Source organism: Dromiciops gliroides, chromosome 2 (assembly GCF_019393635.1).
Source record: "Dromiciops gliroides isolate mDroGli1 chromosome 2, mDroGli1.pri, whole genome shotgun sequence".
Lineage (NCBI taxonomy): Eukaryota > Metazoa > Chordata > Mammalia > Microbiotheria > Microbiotheriidae > Dromiciops > Dromiciops gliroides.
Genome location: NC_057862.1, coordinates 321,794,968 through 321,806,982, shown reverse-complemented (window position 1 = coordinate 321,806,982; position 12,015 = coordinate 321,794,968).

The following is a 12,015-nucleotide window of genomic DNA, read 5'->3' as shown; positions in this document are numbered from 1 at the left end:
TGTGAGCAGTCAGAGGGGAAGAAATTTCAACCCTGATGAACTATGCCAATAGAATAGGTCATTCTACTCTCCGTATTCCAATCTTTTTTTTTTTTTTTGGTGAGGCAATTGGGGTCAAGTGACTTGCCCAGGGTCACACAGCCAGTAAGTGTTAAGTGTCTGAGGCCGGATTTGAACTCAGGTTTTCCTGACTCCAGGGCCGGTGCTCTATCCACTGCGCCATCTAGCTGCCCCTCCACTTTCCAATCTTAAAGTGTGTCTAAGGAATGAAGGCAGGGCAGTCTCCTTTCTATTCTTGGGGAGTTTGTACCCCTGTTGTTTTCTCTCCTCCCGCATCCGGTTTATGCAGCTCCTGCATTGATAATGGATTAACAACAAGAGCAGCTACAATGTATACGGTGATTTACCATTTACCAAAACATTGAGCTTCATCTTATCATTTCATCTCCTTTGGATTCCTGTGATTTCTAGAGTTTACAGAATACATAACTCTTCAGAGTTGGAAGGGACCTTAGAATCTAGATTTGCAGAACTTGAAGGGATTTTAGAACCCATCTGATCCAACCCTTTCATTTTTTGTTTTGGCTTGGTTTGGTTTTGGTTTTTTGTTTTTTTTTAGTGAGGCAATTGGGATTAAGTGACTTGCCCAGGGTCATACAGCTAGTAAGTGTTAAGTGTCTGAGGCCGGATTTGAACTCAGGTCCTCCTGACTCCAGGGCCGGTGCTCTATCCACTGTGCCACCTAGCTGCCCCCTGACCCTTTCATTTTATAAATGAGGAAACTAAGACCTAAAGTACGGAAGAGACAGACATGGGTCCCATTTCCTGATTGGAGGGGCAGGGATGGGGAGGTGGAGAAAGAGAAGAGTATTCTGTTTGTTTTTTCCAGAAGAGAAATTGTCCCAAAGGACTAAAATGCTGTGATTCTGTAAATCTTATATTAATCCAAAGGAGGAGCCATATCACTGACTTATTCTACCAAATGAACAAATGCATAGACCACATCACTTCATTATCTTATTCTTTCAGCTAAAAAATGCACAGTTCAAACTCTCAGAGGACACACTAATGTACCCCTGCTCTGAAACTTCTCTCCTTCATCCCAGGGTGACATACCTTCCCTTAAACCAAGCATCTTTTGTTTACATTACGGTTAATATACTTCTGTAAGGTCAGTGGTGTTAAGAACTGTTATCTTGATTTTGCAAATGAAGAAAGTGAGGGTCACATAAGTGGAATGGCTTGCCCATAGCCACCTGGTAGGTAAGGGGCAAAGCCAAGACTTGGATCCACATCTCCTGTCTTTCAGTCTATCTTTCTTCTCACTGTGTATGTATGTCTCTTGTATCCCCTATAGGACCCAGCACAAAGCTGAACAATAGAACAGACACAATACCTGTTGACAGATTGATCAGTCTGGCTGCTTCACTCTGAACAGAATTATGGTGATAAAGAGATCCCTATTCCCCTGTTACCTTGATAAAGGTCATCCAGCAACACTATGACACAGGAGGTCATTTGCAACATTCTCTCCCCATATCTGGCTCCATGTCCTTGCTTCCATGCTACTCCCACAACACCACAGGCAAAGCTAAGAGTTGTTCCGAAACACCTTCCCATCCCATCCCCAAGGGCAGGCTCTCTTTGTCTCCAAGGTAATTGAAGAAGAGCTGGTTTGATCAACTTCCCTAGGCTATTGGGAGAAAGCTAGACAACCAAGCAGAAGGAAAAATCATAGGGGAGACCATTAGGAGGAACAGCAGTAGAGATATGAACAAGTGGTTTTTGTCATAGGGGCAGACTAGAGACCTTCTAGACTGAAAGAAAAAATGGTTGAGTTTGAGAGACAGGTTACAAGCCTAGCACAGAAGCATGATATGGCAGGGTCACCTATGGGCGAGAAGTCCCATAGAGGACTTGGAGCTCATACAATGGGAGGAGAGAGGGATGATCTTGGTAGCTGACCCCAAAAGTTCAGGTTGTCTCCTTAGTTCATACCAAACTTGGTAACTCTCAAGCTTACAAGGAAAAGTCTATTGTCGGAAACTTCATATCTGATGTGTGGTGAGAAAAGGAAACAGAAAGGCAGAAAAAAAATGGATGCCTAGGAGCTCCCTTGTCAGGCTACCTATAGACCTCTAATGCAAGCCATCATTTTCACTCCTGGAAGGGTGTGGACTTAGGGGAGGAAAAAAGCTCCTTCACTCACCTTGCTGTGCTCTGATCTGAAAGAAAATCAAGTTCTGGGAAATAAAGGGGCTAAGCTGTTTCATAGATGACTTTTATTTACTATGGGGAATAGACAGCATTTCCAACAAATCTGTCTCCAGGATTTTCAACAGATAATCATCCCGCAGGTTGTTCCAGTCAATGGGAATCAGAAGTAGTATGGTGGGGCAGCTAGGTGGCACAGTAGATAAAGCACTGGCCCTAGATTCAGGGGGACCTGAGTTCAAATCCAGCCTCAGACACTTGACACTTACTAGCTGTGCGACTCTGGGCAAGTCACTAAATCCTCATTGCCAGAAGAAGAAGAAGAAGAAGAAGAAGAAGAAGAAGAAGAAGAAGAAGAAGAAGAAGAAGAAGAAGAAGAAGAAGAAGAAGAAGAAGAAGAAGAAGAATGGTTATGGTGTAGTGGGTAGGGCATTTGACTTGAAGTCAGGGAAGACTTGAGTTCAAATTCCACTTGAAATAGTTACTATCTGTGTGAGCCTGCACAAATTATTTGGCCTCTCTGAGACTCAGTTTCCTCATAAGTATTAGACTCAATGACCTCTAAGGTCACTTAAGCTTCTAAATCAATGATCCTATGACACAGTGTCCTCTCTGCAAGATTTTAAAAATGAGTCTACCTCAGGTGCCCTTCCTATAAAGGTTCATACTCCATAAAATCATTAGGTTGACTGGAGAACCAATAAAGTTGGTCAGTCAGCAAGTATTCGTTAAGAGCTTACTATGTGCCAGATACTGCGCTAAGTGCCACAAATACAAAGAAAGGCAAAAAACCAGTCCCTGTCCCCAAGGAGTTTACATTCTAGTGGGGGAGACCACTACTTACAAGATAGATACAATATAACTGGGAGGTAATCTCAGAGGAAAGTCACTGGGTAGGGGTAGAGAAAGGAAGGAGATTAGGAAAGGAATTTTAAAGAAGGCAGGATTTTGTGCTGAGACTTAAAGGAGGCCAGAGAAACCAGGAGGCAGAGGTGAGAAGAGAGAGCATTTGAGACATGAGGGAGAGCCAGAGAAAATACAAGGCGTAAGGAGATGGAGTGTCAAAAAGTAACAAGTAGACCACTGCCACTCGATAGTAGAGGACATGGAAGGGAGTAAGGCTTAAACTAGGAAGATCAGAAGGAACAAGATGTGAAGGTCTTTAAATGCCAAGCACAACCCTTTATATACTAGAGGCAATAGGGAACCATTGGAGTTTATTAAGTGAAGGGGAGACATGGTCGGACTTACCCTTTAGAAAAATGACTTTAGGAGCAGCTAGGTGGCGCAGTGAATAAAGCACCGGCCTTGGATTCAGGAGGACCTGAGTTCAAATCTGACCTTAGACACTTGACACTTACTAGCTGTGGGACCCTAGGCAAGTCACTTAACCCTCATTGCCCTGCAAAAAAAACCAAAAAATGACAACAACAAAAAACAAAAAAATTTACCTCTGGGGCAGCAAGGTAGTGCAGTGGATAGAGCACCGGCCCTGGATTCAGGAGGACCTGAGTTCAAATCTGGCCTCAGACACTTGACACTTACTAGCTGTGTGACCCTGAGCAAGTCACTTGACCCCAATTACCTCACCAAAAAAAAGAAAAGAAAAGAAAAATGACTTTGGCAGCAGTTCAAGAAGACAATGGCCCTATGCCAGGGTGGTGGCTATGTGAGGCGAGAGTAGGGAAGTGTATGAGAGATGTGCAGGTAAAAACAACAAATTGACAACAGATCAGATATGTAGGGTGAGTTCAAGTGAAGAGCTGAGGTTGACTACCTAGGTTGTATCTATTGAGTAAGCATCTAAAGCTGGAAGAGACTTCTAAAACCATCTGCTCCACCTTTCCCCATTCTATAGATGAGGTACCTGGAAACCAGGGTGGTTAGGTCACTTACTTGGTCACACAGTGTCAGAGGCAGGACTTGAACACAGTCCCTCTAACTCCAGAAACAGTGTTCTTTCCATTGTTCAGGGCCTCCTTGCCCTGAAAACAGAGCTCTTTTTTTGTGGAGTAATGAGGGTTAAGTGACTTGTCCAGGGTCACACAGCTAGTAAGTGTTAAGTGTCTGAGGCCAGATTTGAACCCAGGTCCTCCTGACTCCAGGGCCAGTACCCTATCCACTGTATCACCCAACTGCCCCAGGGCAGCTCTTTTCATGATACCATATTGCTTGTCATTTAACAGCAGGTGAACTGAATAAACAAATCTTTGCATCCTTCCTTTAACTTTCCCTTCCTGAGTTGTCCCTGCCTGAGGTCTCTCCTTCTGACCATTTCCTGGAAGGAAATTTTCAGGGAAAAGTCTTTCAACCCTTCCTTCTGTTCCCTTCCCCCAGCTTACAAGGGTTTCAGTGACTGCCATCCTGGAAAGAATTAGAGGAAACTTTCCCAAAAGCCTTCCCAGCATGAGAATCACCTAGCAGCCAAGATTAGGATCTGTCCTTCCTCTCCCACCCTACTGCACCTCACACAAAAGGAGACTGTGCTCCCTCAGGTGCTCACAATCGCTGTGACTCACACCTTCCAAGTACAACAGGCCCATGAACACCTTGGCTGCATCTCAGGGGTGACCTGTGTTAAATCAGTGGACAACTGCTTACTATAGGTCAGGCACTATCCTAATCAAATTACCATTATCATCTCTTTTAGTCCTCACAACAACCTTGCACTCTTATTATTTCCATTTTACAGATAAGGAAACTGAGGCAAACAAAGGTTAAAGTGACTTTGCCAGAGGCACATAGCTGATAAGTATGTGAGGCCAGATTTGGACTCAGCTCTGCCAAACTCCAAGCCCAGAACTCCAACCACTGAGCCACCTAGCTGCCAGAGACAAGGAGATTGTCTTAAATGGATGCATAGGGAATTCATCAAGCAAGTTACATCTTTTGAAAGGCACACAAAGAAGAGAGAAGTAATGGCAGGTGTCTGAAGATGGATATAAAACCTTGGCATGGTCCCATAAGGGTGCCTGTAGGGGTGCCATAGTTCAGAATGAGCTGGAGGTGACAAGGCAAGTTAAGAACCTCACAAGACGAAAAGACAAGGAGCAATGAAGGGATAGGATTAATGGTCAGAGTGGATGGAGCTATGATCATGAATGACAGAGAAAAGACAACACTGTTCAAAACTTACTCTTGCTTCTTTTCTCGGCCAAGAGAACAATTGTGGGCCTAGAAAGGAAAAAACAAATATTATCCATAGGGAGTTGATGGCTAAGATAAGTGAGTTGTTAAGTAGAGAACACCTAGGCTGCCCTGGATGAATTCAAATCACTGAGTGAATTCAGGAAGATAAGAGAGCAAACAGCTGCCCTTGATGAATTCTGTGATTCTGGGAAGTTGCTCAGGGCCCTAATTGGAAATACCTATATATTTCCACGGGTGCCTTCTAGAGACAGGGTCCTGTCATTGAGCCAAGACCAAGGAGTAACTTCCATTTTAGGAGGGGTAAGTGATGGTGGTTCCATGCACCTCCACAATCTAGTGTCAACCTGCCTTTACAGCATTATTTTCCAATCCTACCCTTCACCCATTCCACATTCCAGGTTGAACTGGCCAACTCATTGCCAGTTCTTGTCCTAGCCTCTCACATCTCTGCACTTTTGTCCGCCCAGGCCATCCCCCCATGTGAAAAACATAGTCCGTCCAGCTCTGTCTATTGAAATCTTTCTCTTCTTTTAATGTCCAGTCCAAGAGCCACCTTCTCCTTCACTTATGCAGGATCATCTAAGGAAGATTCTCTCTATCTGTGACCCTCCTCAACTCCACTCCAAGAAAGGTGACCAACACTGGTCAGTCAATATACATGTATTAAGTAACTACTATTTGCCAGACACTGTGCTAAGCCTCAGCAATCAGCACCAGAGCCCTAAGACCAGCCATTAACTCCTGAGGAGTCCTTCACCTGTAAGCAGCCAGCCTGTGGAAACTCATTCCATCACAACCAACTTTCTAAGCAGAACCTAGAGGGGTTGAACTCTGTCCACTTCCTTATTAACAATATTTGCTTACTTGTTACTTCCTTTATATGACAACAAACCTATCTAGTTCACTTCCCAGATTTCTGCTAACTCTGTTGCCCAGGTATACTATTCTATTCACAAATCTACCCCTGCTGCCACCTCTCCCAATACTTTCATTTTGTAAAGAAATTCACTAGGTTAATCAACTCCTGGCTGTCTCACCAAAAACTGTGGGGACCAATTTTTAATTGGGGAGTGTTAGCTAAGCGGCTCACCGCAATATTGGGGCAAGGAAGGAGGCCAGCAGCCTCGCTCAAAACAGAACAGGATTTATTTTAACAAGAACAAACTTAAAAAAAAAAACCAACACAAACCGGATCAGTAGGATCATGGGAAAGGAAATAAAATGGGGAAAGGGAAATTATACAACCTGGAAAAATACCACCGACCAGGAATCAGCTGAGAATACACAGCCCCGCTCCTGTAGCCTTCCAGCTTCCAGCTAGAATGCAAAGCAAAAAAACTCCCTTCTCCCAGCACCCCCACACAGTCCCCAGCCAATTGGATGGCCACTCTGACAGTCACATGACTGCCCTCACTAGGCTTCCAATCATTATAATTTTGCCAGGCCCATGTAGGCAGCAGTGGTGATGATGGCAATGGCAATGGCTACAACCACTGGGTGGAGCACCGTGCGGTTTGCAGAGCCCCAGGCCAGTGCGCACCGAGGCATAAAATCCTCAAATAACTATTAATTCTTTACAATTTGTATTTGCCCCAGTCTTATTCCACCTCCCCCCGCCTTCCAGGCCCTGTGCTCCTTCTACTTTACCCTTTAGAAATCGTGGTCTTCTATAAAACCAGTTCTCCTTAATCCAGGATCTTTTTTTTTTTTTTTGAGACAAATGGAGTTAAGGCAAATGCCCAGTAAGTGTCTGAGGCTGTATTTGAATTCACGTCCTCCTGACTCCAGGCCCAGGATCTCTTTCTGTCTCACTCATTCTGTAACCAAAAACCTGGATTTTCCCTCAAGAAACTATATCTCTAGCAACTCTCTCTTTGTTATAAAATTGTTTCAATAGTGTCCAACTCTTTATGACCCCATTTGGGGTTTTACTTCACTGGAGGTTTTCTTGGCAAAGATACTGGAGTGGTTTACTACTTCCTTCTCCAGCTCATTTTACAGATGAGAAAACTGAGGCAAACAGGGTTTTTAAGTTGAAAAAATACATTAGTTATTATTATTAATCAATTATATCTGTGATTCCTTTTAAGTCCATGATCCTATGAGCCTAAATCTCGTCACTTCTCTGAACTTAGTTTCCACATCTGTAAAGAGGAGATATTGTACTAGTTTATTGCTAAAAATCCTTTCCGGCTCTAAATCCTATGAACAATAAAAATGTTGACACCCTACTACATGAAATACTAAACAAAAGACCCTGAGTGAATGTTAACCTATTTTCTTCACCTATAGCATGCTTTTAGAGTCCAGAGACCGACTCAGGAGAGTTGAGTTAAGATAGAAATTCAGACCATAAACAAACTTAATGGTACCTTTGTTCTTTGTTTTGCCATGAAACCCTCTTTGGGCTTTGGGAATGTTTCTCATACTGAAATCAAAGCCATCAAAGTGAGTCTCTATCTCATTAAGAACAGTCCCTCTAAGAGTCAGCCGCGAAGTGAGTCATACTTCCTCCCTACCCCTCCTTTTCTCCCTCTTCTACTTCCTCACCAGTTATAACACTCAAAGATCACAAAGCATAGGTCTGGGAATGGAGCGGGTTCCCCATACCACCAGTACACATCAGAGCTGAAACCTTTCCTCAATAGTCAATAATAGTAAACAAACATTTATGAGGTACCTACTACATTCCAGGCCCTGTGTTAAGCACTGGAGATACAAAAAGAGACAAAAGACAATCCCTGCTCTCAAGAGGCTTACAATCTAATGGGGGGGGGGACAAGGAAATAAATATTTATAAACAAACTAAATACAGAACAAATAAGAATTAATTTAAAAGAGAGAAGGCACTAGAATTGTGGGATCAGGAAAGAGTGGTTGTTGGGAAATGTGGATTTTAGTCAGGACTTAAAGGAAGCCAATGGGTGGAGATGAGATGGGAGAATATTACAGGCATGAGGGGCAGACAACAAGAAGACCAGTATTACTACATCAAAGAGTATAAGGAGGGATGAGAGGTGTAAGAATACTGGAAAGGTAGGAAGAGGCTAGATTATAAAGGCCTCTGAATGCTAGAACATTTTGTATTTGATCCTAGAAGTGATAGGTAGTCACTGGGAACCTATCGAATAGGGAAATGACATGGTCAGGACTGTGCTTAGGAAAATCACTGGTGATTGAAAGGAGGAAGGATTGGAGTGAGAAGAGAATTGAGGCAGGCAGACCCAACACAAGGTTGTTGCAATATCCACCTCAGGCATGAGGTGATGACAGTCTGTACCAGAGTGATAACGGTGCCAGAGGAGAGAAGGCAGCATCTTTCCTATATAAAAACAGAAATTTGGAGGGCCATCTATGCTATGTTCACTTCCCAGGGGCCACCCAGACTGCAAATGGAGGCTCCATACTCCAAATTCAGATGGGGAAAAAAAATGTAGAATCCTGTATATCTAGCTTCCCCGAGGTCTCTGTCAGCTATAAAGAATATCTTTCAATAAATCTCATTTGATTATATAAGTTTTGTGCATGGCCTCTCTCTCCTTTTCCCTGTTAGCATGGAAACTGATTTACCACAAAATCATTCATTTGGAGAGGTACTTGCCACTAAATGTAGGAAATAACATGGACAGGAAAGATTAATCACCAAGCCTTTCCAAATTATCCCCTGTGGACCTAAATGGCACTAATTCATTCTTGTACCTATTTTTTGCCCTCACCGTAACTTTTTGGTCCTTAGAATCCTCATTATCCTCTCAGTCTATCAAACCTGTCCTGGCCTCACTTTCATTCCTATCAAATCTTGACACTGTGTCTAACAACCACTTAAATAATGACCAATATTTATGTGGCTCTAAAGGGTTTTTCAAAGCACTTTATAGGTCCTCCCCTCTACCTTTGAATCCCTGTGCCTCTCTGATCCTCTAATACCCTTTCCTTCTAATCCCCAACCCTGAGTAGCTCTTACCACCTGCCTTTTCCACTCCTATTCCCAAACTCTCAAATACTGCTAAAGAAAATCACAAAATCCTGTTGACCAGGTCCACTTAAAACTGATGCTTTCTAAGCTCCTCTGGGACTTAGGGCTGAATGACAATCCTTTTATTTACCTCTTATTACTATCACACTCTCTACAATGGCTGTTCCAAGTCCTCTTTCCCTCTCCCAAGTCAATTCCTACCATGTTACTTCCGTCATGTGATCTCACTTCCTCCTTTACCAAAAAGATTATGGTAAACCCTGTTCGAAAACTTATTGATATGGGACTCCCTAGAGACAAAGGTCCTACACTCTGTGAGAAGCTAGGTAGAGTTGGCAAGAGACCAGAGAGTTCCAGCCTTTACCAGTTCTCTCTTTGGGGACCCTCCAAACAAGAGTTCCCCTTTAGGACTCTGAGCAAGAGTCTTCTTTGAGTGTAGAGTCAAGTCAGTTTCTAGCTCTGAGAGAAAAGACAAGAGTCCAGCTCTACTTGAGGTTGCTGAAGGAAAAGATGACATGAGAGGAGCTGGCAGTCTCCATCACGTCCCTCTTCCCAGTTTGCTACTGTAGAGACTTCAAAGAGTTTCCTGTTGGATGAGACTCAGGACCCTCTCTCTTGGTTGAGCTAATTTACTTCACTCCCAATTAGAGAGATCCTTCCTTCTGCTTTGCCTCGTATATATACATACATACACACATACTTACATATGTAATTATGTGTATATATATATATACATATATATATATGTATGTGTGTGTATTCTCCAATATATACCTTCTCTGGTTTCAGTTTTGTTATTTGGATTAATGGGTTCCTTTGTTATTCTCTATGTATGTTCATTGTGAAAATGGTATTTGGTGGGACAAGGGTCAATCCTTGGATCTAAAGCTTGGGAGACCCCTTCCTCCAAAAATAATTTTAAAAAAACAATCAAAAGTTAGCTTAAACTCAATCATATCCCCTAGATGAATAATATTTACTTCTAACCTGATAACCCTTCTCTCTGAGGAGAGCAGAGTGATGGCCTCCAGCCCCAACCTCCTGCTTCTCCTCCTGGAAGAAATAAAAGTCTCCCATGCAGAAAAGCAAGGGGAGAAGAGGCTGGAGAAGTTTATTCTGCTTTCCTTTGAGCCATACACAAAGACAACATTCTTCCTTCCATATTGCTACAATTGAAGTCATTAGATGTGAACTCGCTCAACTACCCATCTGTACTCTTCCTCACATCCCAATTAATTATGGTACTCTTGAGCCTTTCCTTCTACAGGAATAGATGGCCTTTTTCTGCCAAAGCTAACCCTTCTGTTTATACTTGTAATTCTATACTTTTCTGTCTCCTTCATAACTTTACTCTACCAATGTTCCACTCTCTCATGAATCTTCAATCTTTCCATCTTTACAGGCTACTTTCCCTTAGCCTACAAATATATCCAGGAGGCAGCTGGTGGTATATGGATAGAGTGTATGCTGGGTTTGGAGTCAAGAAGACTTGAGTTCAAATCTAGCCTCTGACACTTACTAGTTTTGTGACCCTGGTCAAGTCACTTAACATGTGTTTGCCTCAGTTTCCTCAACTTTAAAATGGGGATAACCACCTACCTTACAGGTTATTTGGAAGATCAAATAATATTTATAAAAAGCTCAATACATTGCCTGGAACAAGACACTATATAAATGCTTGTTCTCTTTAGGTCTTCAATATCCTAAAATAAAAACAATTAAAAATACCTTGATTTGATTTTGCCAATCCATCAAACTGTCTTCCTTTCTCCTCTCTTTTGCTACCAAATTTCTAGAAAACGATGACTAAACTCATTCACCCATTTCCTCAAAACCTATTCATTTCTCAATCCCTTGCTTCCTTCTCCACCACTCTATTGGCTCTCTCCAAGGTCACTATTTACCATAGGTGGGCCTGATTTGGGCTAGTCTTATGCTCCAGATTCAGTAATAGAATTAAATTAAATACTAGTAGACCATCTAACAGCTAATAAAATAAGGCTTACTTAGACATACCATGGTAAGTATATTTAGCAAATATATAGCACTGGTTTAAGATGCCATAATCCCCTTTATGTCAATACCAAAATACATCTTATCAGCCAAGGGTGGTAGGTATGGTGATTCAAATGGCCATGGGACATCTGCTAAATCTGAGGAAGCACCAACTTCTCATGGGCTTATAGTTATGTTCTACATGATAAGGAAGCTATATTAATAGCTAAACCTTTTGCCCTTTGGATCATTTAAGTTTCAGGAAGAACTTCCCTGCTTTTTGGTGGGATGGGGGGAGAGAATAGCCTAATCTACTTAGTATCAAGATTGTAAAGGTCTTCTAGACCTCAGAGGTGAGAAAAGCCTTGATTAGGTATCACTAGAGGAAGATCTTAGCACGGAAAAAAGAAAAGCAAAAACACAAAGATGAGGAAAAGAAACCAATGGGATAACTCTAGAAGGAATGTAGTACTGGGGTAACAATATGGGGGAGAGCAAAGACCAGACATCACAGGTTCCTCCATTTAGAACCAGTCATGTAATAGGTGATGGTAGGGAGAATTCATAGTCGATCTCCCAATGTAAAGCAATAATAATGTGCAACAGCAGCACCATAAACATCAGGACTATTGCGCAGATGATAATACTTCATAGATAGACATTAATCCTCAACATTGGTT